This window comes from Cavia porcellus, unplaced genomic scaffold (genome assembly GCF_034190915.1).
Source record: "Cavia porcellus strain 051 isolate PalLab524CR breed Dunkin Hartley unplaced genomic scaffold, mCavPor4.1 scaffold_9, whole genome shotgun sequence".
NCBI classification, from domain to species: domain Eukaryota; kingdom Metazoa; phylum Chordata; class Mammalia; order Rodentia; family Caviidae; genus Cavia; species Cavia porcellus.
Window position 1 is genome coordinate 92,109,100 of NW_026947492.1, and position 12,064 is coordinate 92,121,163.

Here is a 12,064-nt window from a genome sequence, read left to right on the forward strand (position 1 = left end):
ACAAAGTCTGAGCCTGAACCACATAAAAAAATAGTGAACAAATAAAAATACTCAGATACTACTGAAGAAAAATGCATAGAAGAAAGTAGCCAGAATTCTTAAACAAGAAAACATAATGAAGATGTTGGGCCTGAGAGGAGTACAGCAAGAAACCAATTCATCCTACCCATGAGCTGTGCAAACCATGCAGGGCCCAGGTAGAGAGACAAACCAATTCACTCTTCCTGTGGGTCAGCAGAAGCCATGCTGGGTCTGGGAAGAGTAGGAAGAGAAGTCAGTTCATACTTCCTATAAGCCATGCAAGCCATGCAAGTGGGACACTGGAAGAGGGAGAAGCCAATTTCTTCTTCCTGTGAGTCAACAGAGGCCATGCTTGGTCTAAGAGGAGTAGAGCAAGAAGCTATTTTGCCCTTCTCATGAACTGTGCAAACCATGGAGGGCCCAGGGAGAAAGAGAAACCAATTCGCCCTTCCCATGAGCCAACTGAAATGTGGGTTGAGAGTCAAGAACAACATGTCTCAATTCTAAGCAACAAAGGCAAGGCAGGAGACATCACAATCCTCAACTTGAAGTTACACTACAAAGCTACAGTAGTAAAATCAACATGGTACTGGAATAAAAACAGAGCTGAAGATCAATGGAACACACTGGAAGATACAACCACAACTACAAACACACTCAACCACCTTATCTTTGATAAAGGGGCAAAACATGTTCACTGGAAATAGTGCTGGAAAAATTGGCTCTCCATATGCCAAAAACTAAAACTAGACCCATGTTTATCACCATGTACTAAACTAAAATCTAAATGGATCAAAGATTTGGGTATTAAAACAGAAACACTAAATCTACCAGAAGACAAATTAGATAAAAAGACAAGGGTAGGTAGGGGTAGGTAAAGAATTCATGAACAGGAATCAAACCACATGGGAAATACTTCCCAGAATCAATAACTGGGATCACATCTTATTAAAAAGTTTCTGCATATGAAAAAGAAATCTCCAGCATAGTGAAAAGAAAGCCAACAAACTGGGAACCCACAAATCTTAGTGAATTGTCTCTCAGACAAAGGACTTCTGTCTAAAACATATAAAGAATTTAAAAAATCAGACCCATGAAATTCAAAGATTCAATCCAAAAATGGGCATCTGAGATGAATACACATTTCTCAGATGAAGAAATACAAATGGCAAATAAACACATGAAAAAATGTTCATCATCATTACTCGTTAGAGAAATGCAAATTAAAACACTGAGATTCCATCTCATCCAGAAAGAATGGCCAGGATCACAAAAACGACCAACAACAAATGCTAGAATGGCTGTGGGGGAAAAAGGAACTCTCCTGCACTGTTGGTGGGAGTGTAGACTGGTGCAACCATTGTGGAGGTCAGTCTGGAGATTTCTCAGAAAGCTGGGACTGGAAGCCCCATTTGACCCAGCTATTCCACTTCTAGGCATATTCCCCGAAGAACTGAAAACATCATACCATAGTGATATATGTACACCCATGTTTATAGAAGCACAATTTGTAATAGCCAGATCTTGGAAACAACCTAAGTGTCCTTCAACTGAGAAATGGATTTTAAAAAGTTGGGTATTTTTATACAATAGAGTACTACTCAGCTATAAAGGATGACCATGTTGAGATATTTATAAATAAATGGATGTAACTTGAGACCATACCCATAAGAGAAATAAATCAAACTCACATGTATAAATACTGCTGTCTCCCCAGTGTAAGAAATTGTAAGAATACATAAGATTTTATGGTAATCATTTGTCCCTTGGTGTCAGGGGTGTGTTAAGGTCTCCTGTTATAATTGTGTTACTGATAATTTGGTTTTTCATTTCTGTTAATACTTGTTTTATATAACTGGGTGCTCTGGAATTTGATGCATATATACTGATGATTGTTATCTCTTCCTCTTGAGGTTTTCCCTTAACCAGTATGTAATGACTTCTTTATCTTTTCTGATCAGTATTGGCTTGAAGTTCACATTGTCTGCAAACAGAATAGCTACCTCTGCTTTTTGGGGGTTCCTGTTGCATGAAGTATTGTTTTCCATCCTTTGACTGTGAGTCAGTCTGTGAGTATCCTTTTGGGTTAGATGGGTTTCTTGTAGACAGCATATGGTTGGATGTTGTTTCTTGATCCATTCTTCCAGTCTGTTTCTTTTAATTGGTTCATTGACACCATTTACATTAATGGTTATAACTGCTATATGTTGGTTTATCATTGACATGCTAACTTTTTGCTGTTGAATCTCTATCTTTGTATTCTGTTTAATTGTCTGCTTTGCTTAGTGTTTTTTTCCTTTGTGTATCTAAACTGTCTTTCAGTATTCTTTGCAGGGTTGGCTTGGTGATCATGAAGTTCTTGAGCTGTTCTTTGTCATGGAAGTATCTTATTTCTCCATCAATTTTGAAGGATAGTTTTGCAGGGTACATCACTCTAGGTTGGAAATCATTTTCCTTTAGGATCTGAAATACTTCATTCCATGCTCTTCTTGACTTTATTGTTTGTGCTGAGAAGTCTGCTGTAATTCTGATAGGTTTTCTTTATAGGTGATCTGTCTTTTCTCTCTGACAGCTTTTAATATTCTATTCTTATGTTGGATTTCTGGGATGGTGATTATTATATTCCTGGGTGTAGTTTTATTTTGGTTATGACTATTTGGAGCTCTATATGATTCAGTGATCCTGATGTCAGTTTCCGAACATGTTTGGGAAATTTTCAGCTATGACTTCTTTGAATAGCCTTTTGATATCATTTGCGCTGTTCCCTTCTTTTTCATTTATCCCTATTAGTCTTATGTTGTTTTTCTTTGCATAATCTTGCAGCTGTTGAATTGTTATTTCCTTATTTCTTGTTATTTTTAAAAGATCTTGCCTTTCCTGTCCACTAACTTCCATCATGTCTTCGAGGTCTGAAATTCTATCTTCACTTTCACTGAGGCGGTTACAACTTTCAATGGAATTTTTGATTTCCTGTATATCTCTTTGCCTCTGCTTTATGTATTCTGTTTGTTTCTTATATTGTTCATGCAGGGATTCTACCTTTTTTTTTTTAGTTCCTGCAATTTTTTAACTGTGTCTTCTTTAGGTATGTTCAGCATCTCTTTCATTACTTTTATCATTTCTTCTTTTACCTGGGACACTATTTCTAGTTTGAATTCCTTTAAAGCTTCCTGGAGTTGCTTCTTTATTTTAGTTGCTATTATTTCAGCTATTTCAGGTGCATAGCATATATTTTCTTCTATGTACATAGATATTAAGGTTTCTTGGGATGGGCTGGAGCTTTTAGATTGCATTTTGGTCTTTTGATTTGTCATTTTCCTGTATTTCTATGCTTCAAGTGTTGTTCCATGGATTCCCCTGGATGTGTTGGAAATCATCTCCCATCCCCTAGGCTCCTGGGACTGAATGGAAGTTACTGAGTTAGGCCCTCAGGCCCTCCTGTGCCACCTTCAGTGTTTCAGGTAGCTGGGAAGGCACCTAACCACTGTGGATGATGGGTTGAAGCTCTCCCCAGGTGAAGACCAATGGCCTGGAACTCACTTCACCTTCTCTCAAATCCTGTAATTGAAGAAGGTCACTGGGCGTAATATAGTCAGTCCACAAAACCTCCCAAGGCTAGTCTTGTGTGTCTAGACTCTAGGCAAGTCCTTAAGCTTTGGAAGATATGATCTTAAAGTCTTTCCAGGGCTAGGGATGGCATGGATTCACTCCAACTGCCAGCTGAGCCTCCCGGTTTGGAGAAGGTCACAGGGCGTGTCCCGGCTGGCCTGAAACCTGTCAAGCACAGCCTAATGTGGCTGGGCTCTGGGTGGGCCCTTGAGCTCTGGAAGAAATGTTCTTAAAGTCTTCCTGGGACTCCGGATGGCATGCAGACTTACCCCAGCCAGCTGTTTCCCAGTTTGGGAGATCACTGGGTTTGTCCTGGGCAGGCCTGAAACTTGCCAAGTGCAGCTCAGTGGATTTTATGGTAATCATGATTCCCCATTACATTGCTTTGAAGACTTATAATGTTTTCATTCATTAGTTGGAATGGTTTTATTCTGGTTTGTTTGATTTTATTATCTGTGATGGTATGAACAGCTATTTTGAAGAAAACAAGACATTATAATAGCCAGTGCTGATATAATATCATCTTGTTTTGATGTCCTACCATGCTTTTATTCTTCTGTTTCCATTGGTTCTATCATGTAGTATCTTATTGGATTTTATTATGTGTGATAGTATAAACAAATTTTTATGAAAAATGAGATAAAATAGTAGCCATTGTTTGTTTTCATTCATTTGGTTCTGAATATCCTGTAATACTTTAATTCTCTTGAATGGTTTTATAATATTTTTTTAAGTTTGATACTATTGTATGTGAAGGTATGCTCATCTATTTCAAAGAAAGAGACATTATGGTAGCTACTGTTAATACCGGGTTGTGTGGTGGGTGTGCGGAGCGAGGTGAACCGAAAGCAATGCCAGAAGGGAGAATGTGAGATTCAATTGCGCTTAATCTGAAAGCGCCAACATTAGTGAAGGGGTGGAGAGCCAAAGAGAAGACACCCCTGTTGCAACCCGGGCCTCAGATTTTTTAAGAGATTGTCTGTGGGCAGAGGAGGAGCCGGGCAGATCTGGGGTGTCTGCATCGGCCTCTCCGTGTGTCCGGAGGACTGTGGATATCTCTGCAAGCAGGGAGGGATCGCAGGTTCCTGAGGCACTGCGGCCTGTGGTGAGTGCTCAGCACACTCTGTCCAAATCTCGGACTGTTCCGAACCCTCTAGGCTTCCAGGTGCAGTGAAGTGGAGTAGTGGGTTTGAGGCCTCTACATCCGCCTCCCCACCCCAGCTGCACTTGGAGAACTGCTGAGCTTCTGACGGGTGAGCGGGCCCACACTATTCCCGGAGCCCAGCCTGTTTCATTGCCGCACCTAGCCATTGGTGTGCAGAGGAGGGGCTGGGCGGATCTGCGGCGCCTACATTGGCCTCTCCGTGTGTCTGGAGGACTGTGGATATCTCTGCAAGCAGGGAGGGATCACAGGTTCCTGAGGCACCACGGCCTGTGGTGAGTACCCTAACCCGGCTGCAATTGAAGAACTGTGGAGCTTCCAAGGGGCAGGTGGGCGCACAGTGTCCCTGAGGCACAGCTTGTCTGGAACTGTGGAGTTCTGAGCAGGCAGAGGAGGGCCATTGGTTCTGCAGGCTGAGTGGCTTGGGGTAGCGTGGTGCCAGAGTCTCAGTAGCTGCAAACATAGAAGGGGATTTTCAACAGATCCTGCGGAAGCTTTCAAATAACACTTGAAATACAGAAATATAGGAAAATGACAAAACGAAAGACAAAATTACAACCTCAAACCTCCAGCCCATCTCAAGAAACCCTAGGAGCAATGTATATAGAAGAAAATATATCCCATCCATCTCAAATATCGGGCACAATAGTTACTGAAATTGACAAGCAACTCCAGGAAGCTTTAAAGAAATTCAAACTCGGAGCTGGGCAGATCTGGGGTGCCCTCACCGGCCTCTCTGTGTGTCTGGAGGACTCTGGATATCTCTGCCCAGACTTCTGGAGTTCCCCCAGGCTTCCAGGTGCAGTGAAGAGGAGAGGTGGGTTTGAGGCTTCCACATCAGCCTCCCCATTCCGGCTTCACTTGGAGAACTGCTGAGCTGCCGACGGATGGGCGGGCCTACACTATCAGCCTAGCCCAGCCTGTTTAGCTGCTGCGCCTGGCCATAGGTCTGCAGAGGAGGAACTGGGCAGATCTGGGGTGCCCTCACCGGCCTCTCTGTGTGTCTGGAGGACTCTGGATATCTCCACCCAGACTGCTGGAGTTCCCCCAGGCTTCCAGGTGCAGTGAAGGGGAGAGGTGGGTTTGAGGCTTTCCACATCAGCCTCCCCATTCCGGCTTCACTTGGAGAACTGCTGAGCTCCCGATAGGTGGGCTGGCCCACACTACCAGCCTAGCCCAGCCTGTTTAGTTGCCGCGCCTGGCCATAGGTCTGCAGAGGAGGAGCTGGGCAGATATGGGGTGCCCTCACCAGCCTCTCCATGTGTCTGGAGGACTCTGGATATCTCCACCCAGACTGCTGGAGTTCCCCCAGGCTTCCAGGTGCAGTGCATTCAAACAGGGAGACTGCAAACAGCTGTGTTCAATGTTCCAAAAACATTGACAAAGTCAGCTATTTAACACCCCCAAACACACTTGCTGTTATATCTGTTAGAGCTCTTTTTCTTTTTTTTTCCCTCTCTTTTTTACAACAAAATTTACACCTCTTGGATTTTATTACTCCTTAGTGCTTATTACTTTCTTTGGGGGGGGGGAAGAATACAGTCAAATATGGCAAAACAAAGCTGTCAGTCAATACCAAGGATAGACATAGCACATGGTGTAGAACAGAGTACAAGTTTATCAACAATGGTTATCAACGTTGTCCCTTGTTTCCTTAAAAAGAATTGTCTATCTTATTAGATATTATAAAGTTGGACAAAACAGTAGAGAACAAGACCAATAAAACTTAGGCATTGTAAACATTACAGGACTTCCAAAGGAGACAATAGTCAAACCAGAATGGGTATCTTAGTGAATCTTATTGTCTTCAAAGTAGTTGCCTATGTCTTCAAACTTGATACTATCATATAGAATGGAACAGAGTCTAATCAGTCAAAACAAGATCGTGGGAGTACTACAGGACTTCAAAACAAGTTAATAGGAAATCGAAAAGAGTTACTATTTATATATCCTAATTTTTTTGAATTTTTTCTTTAATTAAGACAAACATAAGAAATGACTAAATAATTTTTTTTGAAACAATAAGGGGGAGATTGAGATAAAACAGGACATAACAATATAACAATAGAGGTCACAGCATGACTGTTTCAACAACCTAGTACTTCACCACCTTATAACCTGACTTAATAGTAGTTACCATAGTGTCTTTTTCCTTGAAATATTTGGATAAAACTTCATATACTCTAGCTTCAAATATTTTCATATCAAGAAGCCCAGAATAAAGCCTTTCTAATTAATGAGTGAAAACTTTATAAGGCTTCAAGGCCACCTAATGGGGAATCATGATTACCACATATTTTTATATATTTGAATCATTATTTACATCAGGGAAACTATTCGGTATTCACACATGTGAGATTGATTTATTTCACTAATGAGTATGGTCTCAAGCTGCGCCCATTTATTGATAAATATCTCAATGTGATCCTTCTTTATAGCTGAATAATACTCCATTGTATAGAAATACCACAACTTTTTTATCCATTCCTCAGTTGATGGGCACTTGGGTTGTTTCCAAGATCTGGCGATTACAAATTGTGCTGCTATAAACATAGATGCACATATATCACTGTGGTATGATGCTTTCAGTTCTTCTGGGAATATGCCTAGAAGTGGAATAGCTGGAATAAATGGGATTTCCAATCCCAACTTTTTGAGAAATCTCCAGACAGATCTCCACAAAGGCTGTACCAGTCTACACTCCCACCAGCAGTGCAGGAGAGTTCCTTTTTCCCCACAGCCTCTCCAGCATTTGTTGTCGGTTTTCTTGATCCTGGCCATTCTTTCAGGAGTGAGATGGTATCTCAGTGTGGTTTTAATTTGCATTTCTCTAATGACCAATGATGATGAGCATTTTTTCATGTATTTATTTGCCATTTGCATTTCTTCATCTGAGAATTGCATATTCATCTCAGATGCCCATTTTTGGATTGGATCTTTGAATTTCGGAGGTCTGAGTTTCTTTAATTCTTTATATGTTTTAGACAAGAGGCCCTTGTCTGAGAGAGAGTTCACTAAAATCTTTTCCCAGTTTGTGGGTTTTCTTTTCACTATGCTGGAGATTTCTTTTGACATGCAGAAACTTTTTAATAAGAAGTGGTCCCAGTTATTGATTCTGGGAAGTATTTCCCGTGCGGTTTGAGTCCTGTTCATGAATTCTTTACCTACTCCTATGTCTCCAAGGTTTCTACCTATTTTGTCTTCCAATAGATTTAGTGTTTCTGTTTTAATATTCAGATCTTTGACCCATTTAGATTTTAATTTAGTACATGGTGATAGACATGGGTCTAGCTTTAGTTTTCGGCAAATGGAGAGCCAGTTTTTCCAGCACCATTTATTAAAGAGACTGTCGTTCTTCCAGTGAACCTGCTTGGCTCCTTTATCAAAAATAAGGTGGTTGAGTGTGTTCGTAGTTGTAGTTGTATCTTCTAATCTATTCCACTGATCTTCAGCTCTGTTTTGATTCCAATACCATGTTGATTTTACTACTGTTGCTTTGTAGTATAACTTCAAGTCAGGGATTGTGATGCCTCCTGCTTTGTCTTTGCTGCTTAGAATTGCCTTTGCGATTCTAGGTCTCTTCTGGTTCCAGATGAAATTTAGGAGTGATTTCTCTAGATCTATAAGGTATGTTGATGGTATTTCTATTGGGATTGCATTGAATCTGTATAACAGTTTTGGGAGAATGGCCATTTTCACAATGTTTGTTCTTCCTATCCATGAGCAAGGGATGTCTTTCCATTTTCTGAGATCATCTTCAATTTCCTTTTTCAGTGTATTATAATTTTCACTGTATAAGTCTTTCACTTCTTTCGTAAGAGTAATTCCTAAATATTTCATTTTTTTGCTTGCTAATGTGAATAGTCCAGTTTCTCTTATTTCCCTCTCTGTAATTTTGTTGTTCGTGTATAGGAATGCTATTGATTTCTGAGTATTGATTTTGTATCCAGCCACATTACTGAATTTATTTATTGTATCTAAGAGTATTTCAATGGAGTTTAGGGGGTCTTCTATGTAGAGTATCATGTCATCTGCAAACAATGATAATTTAACTTCTTCTTTTCCTATCTTTACCCCTTTTATTTCTCTTTCTTGCCTAATTGCTCTGGCTAGTACTTCCAGTACTATATTAAATAGGAGTGGTGATAAAGGACATCCTTGTCTTGTACCCGATTTTAAAGTAAAGGCTTTCAATTTTTGGCCATTTAGTATGATGCTGGCTGTTGGTTTGTCATAAATGGCCTTTATTATATTGAGGTAAAGACCATTTATTCCAATTTTCTGTAAAGTTCTTATCATGAATAAGTGTTGGACCTTATCGAAGGCTTTTTCTGCATCTATAGAGATGATCATGTGATTCTTATTTTTGGCTTTATTGATATGGTGGATTACATTTATTGATTTGCGTATGTTGAACCATCCTTGCATTCCTGGGATGAATCCCACCTGGTCATGGTGTATAATCTTCTTGATGATTTGCTGGATCCTATTTGCCAATATTTTATTGAGGATTTTTGCATCTGTGTTCATTAGGGAGATCGGTCTATAGTTCTCTTTTATAGTTGGGTCTTTCTCAGGTTTTGGTACTAGAGTAATATTTGCTTCCAGGAATGACTTAGGAAGGATTGCTTCCCTTTCAATTTCATTGAATAGTTTGAGGAGTGTCGGCATTAGGTCTTCTTTATATTTCTTGTAGAATTCTGCAGTGAATCCATCTGGGCCTGGGCTCTTCTTGGTGGGTAAGGACCCAATTACATTCTTAATTTCATTAGCAGAGATTGGGTTATTCAACAGTTTTATATCCTCTTGATCTAGCTTTGGTACTTCATATGCTTCTAAGAATCTGTCTATTTTTTCTGTGTTATCAAACTTTTGAGAGTAGAGGTTTTCGAAATAGGTGTTGATGATCCTCTGTATTTCTATTGGGTCTGTAGTGATTTCTCCTTTTTCATTTCTTATTGCATGAATTTGAGCTTTTTCTTTCCTTTTTTTAATAAGGTTGGCTAGGGGCTTATCGATTTTATTTATTCTTTCAAAGAACCAACTCTTTGATTCGTTGATTCTTTGGATTGTTTTCTTAGTCTCTATTGCATTGATTTCTGCTCTGATTTTTATAATTTCCTCTCTTCTTTTGGCTTTGGGCATGACTTGCTCTTCTTTTTCTAGCTGTTTGAGGTGTAGCATCAAGTTATTTACTTGTATTCGTTCTGTTTTCCTGATGTGGGAACTCAGTGCAATAAATTTTCCTCTCAGAACGGCTTTCATTGCATCCCACAGATTCCGGTAAGTTGTATTTGCATTTTCATTTTCTTTTAGGTATTGTTTAATTTCTTCTTTAATTTCTTCTGTGACCCACTGATTACTCAAGAGTGTGTTATTTAGTTTCCATGTGTTTGCGGAATTTTTGCAGTATCCTTTGTCATTAATTTCTAATTTCAGAGCGCTATGATCCGATAATATGCAAGGGATGATTTCAACTCTTTTGCATTTGCTTAAATATGTTCTGTGAGCTAATATATGGTCTATTTTAGAAAATGATCCATGTACTGCTGAGAAGAATGTGTATTCTGATGTTGTTGGGTGGAACATTCTGTATATGTCTATCAAACCCATTTGTTCACAGGTGTGATTCAGTTCTGTTATTTCTTTGCTCATTTTCTGTCTGGTTGATCTGTCCCTTGGTGTCAGTGGTGTATTAAGGTCTCCTGTTACAATTGTGTTACTGATAATTTGAGTTTTCATTTCTGTTAATAATTGTTTTATATAACTGGGTGCTCTGGAGTTTGGTGCATATATATTTAAGATAGTTATCTCTTCCTCTTGGTGTTTTCCCCTTACGAGTATGTAGTGACCTTCTTTGTCCTTTATGGTCATTGTTGGTTTAAAGTTCACATTGTCTGCAAACAGAATGGCTACTCCTGCCTTTTTTTGGATTCCTGCTGCATGAAGAATTGTTTTCCATCCTTTGACTTTCAGTCTGTGAGTATCTTTCTGGGTTAGATGGGTTTCCTGTAAACAGCATATGGTTGGATTTTGTTTCTTGATCCATTCTGCTAGTCTGTTTCTTTTGATTGGTGCATTGAGACCATTTACATTAATGGTTATTACTGTTAAATGCTGGTTAATTGTAGGAATGTTATCTCTCTGCTGTTGCATCTTTATCTTTCGGTTCTGTTTAATTATTTGCTTTGCTTAGTGGTTTTTTCCTTTGTGTATCTAAACTGTCTTTCAATATTTTTTGCAGGGTTGCTTTGGTGTTCATGAAGTTCTTCAGCTGTTCTTTGTCATGGAAGTATCGTATTGCACCATCTATTTTGAATGATAGTTTTGCAGGATATATCAGTCTTGGTTGGAAATCATTTTGCTTTAGGATCTGGAATACTTCACTCCATGCTCTTCTTGACTTTATCGTTTGTGCTGAGAAGTCTGCTGTGATTCTGATAGGTTTTCCTTTATAAGTGATTTGTCTTTTCTCTCTGACAGCTTTTAATAATCTATTCTTGTGTTGGATTTCTGGCATGGTGACTATTATATGTCTGGGTGTAGTTTTATTTTGGTTATGACTGTTTGGAGTTCTATATGCTTCACTGATCCTGATGTCAGTTTCTGATCTCATGCTTGGGAAATTTTCAGCTATTACTTCTCTAAATATCCTCCTGACATCCTTCATGTTGTCTCCCTCTCTTTCATTAATCCCTATCATTGTTATTTTATTCTTCTTTGCATCGTCTTGCAGTTGTTGAATTGTTGTTTCCTGGTTCCTTGTTATTTTCAAAAGATCTTTCCTTTCCTGTTCACTAGCTGCAATCCTGTCTTCAAGGTCTGAAATTCTATCTTCACTTTCATTAAGGCGGTTTTTACAACTTTCAGTGGAGTTTTTTATTTCCTGTATATCTCTGTGCATCTGCATTATGTATTCTGCTTGTTTCTTATATTGCTCGTCTAGGGATTCTATCTTTTTGTTTAGTTCCTCCAATTTTTTATCTGTGTTTTCTTTAGATATATTTAGAATCTCTTTCATTTCTTTTATCATTTCTTCTTTTATCTGGGAGATTATTTCGAGTTTGAATTTCTTTAAAGCTTCCTGGAGTTGCTTGTCAATTTCAGTGGCTATGGTGTCCGATATATGAGGTGGATGGGATATATTTTCTTCTATATACATCGCTCCTAGGGTTTCTTGAGATGGGCTGGAGGTTTGAGGTTGTAATTTGGTCTTTCGTTTTGTCATTTTCCTATATTTCTGTGTTTCAAGTGTTACTTGAAAGCTTCCTC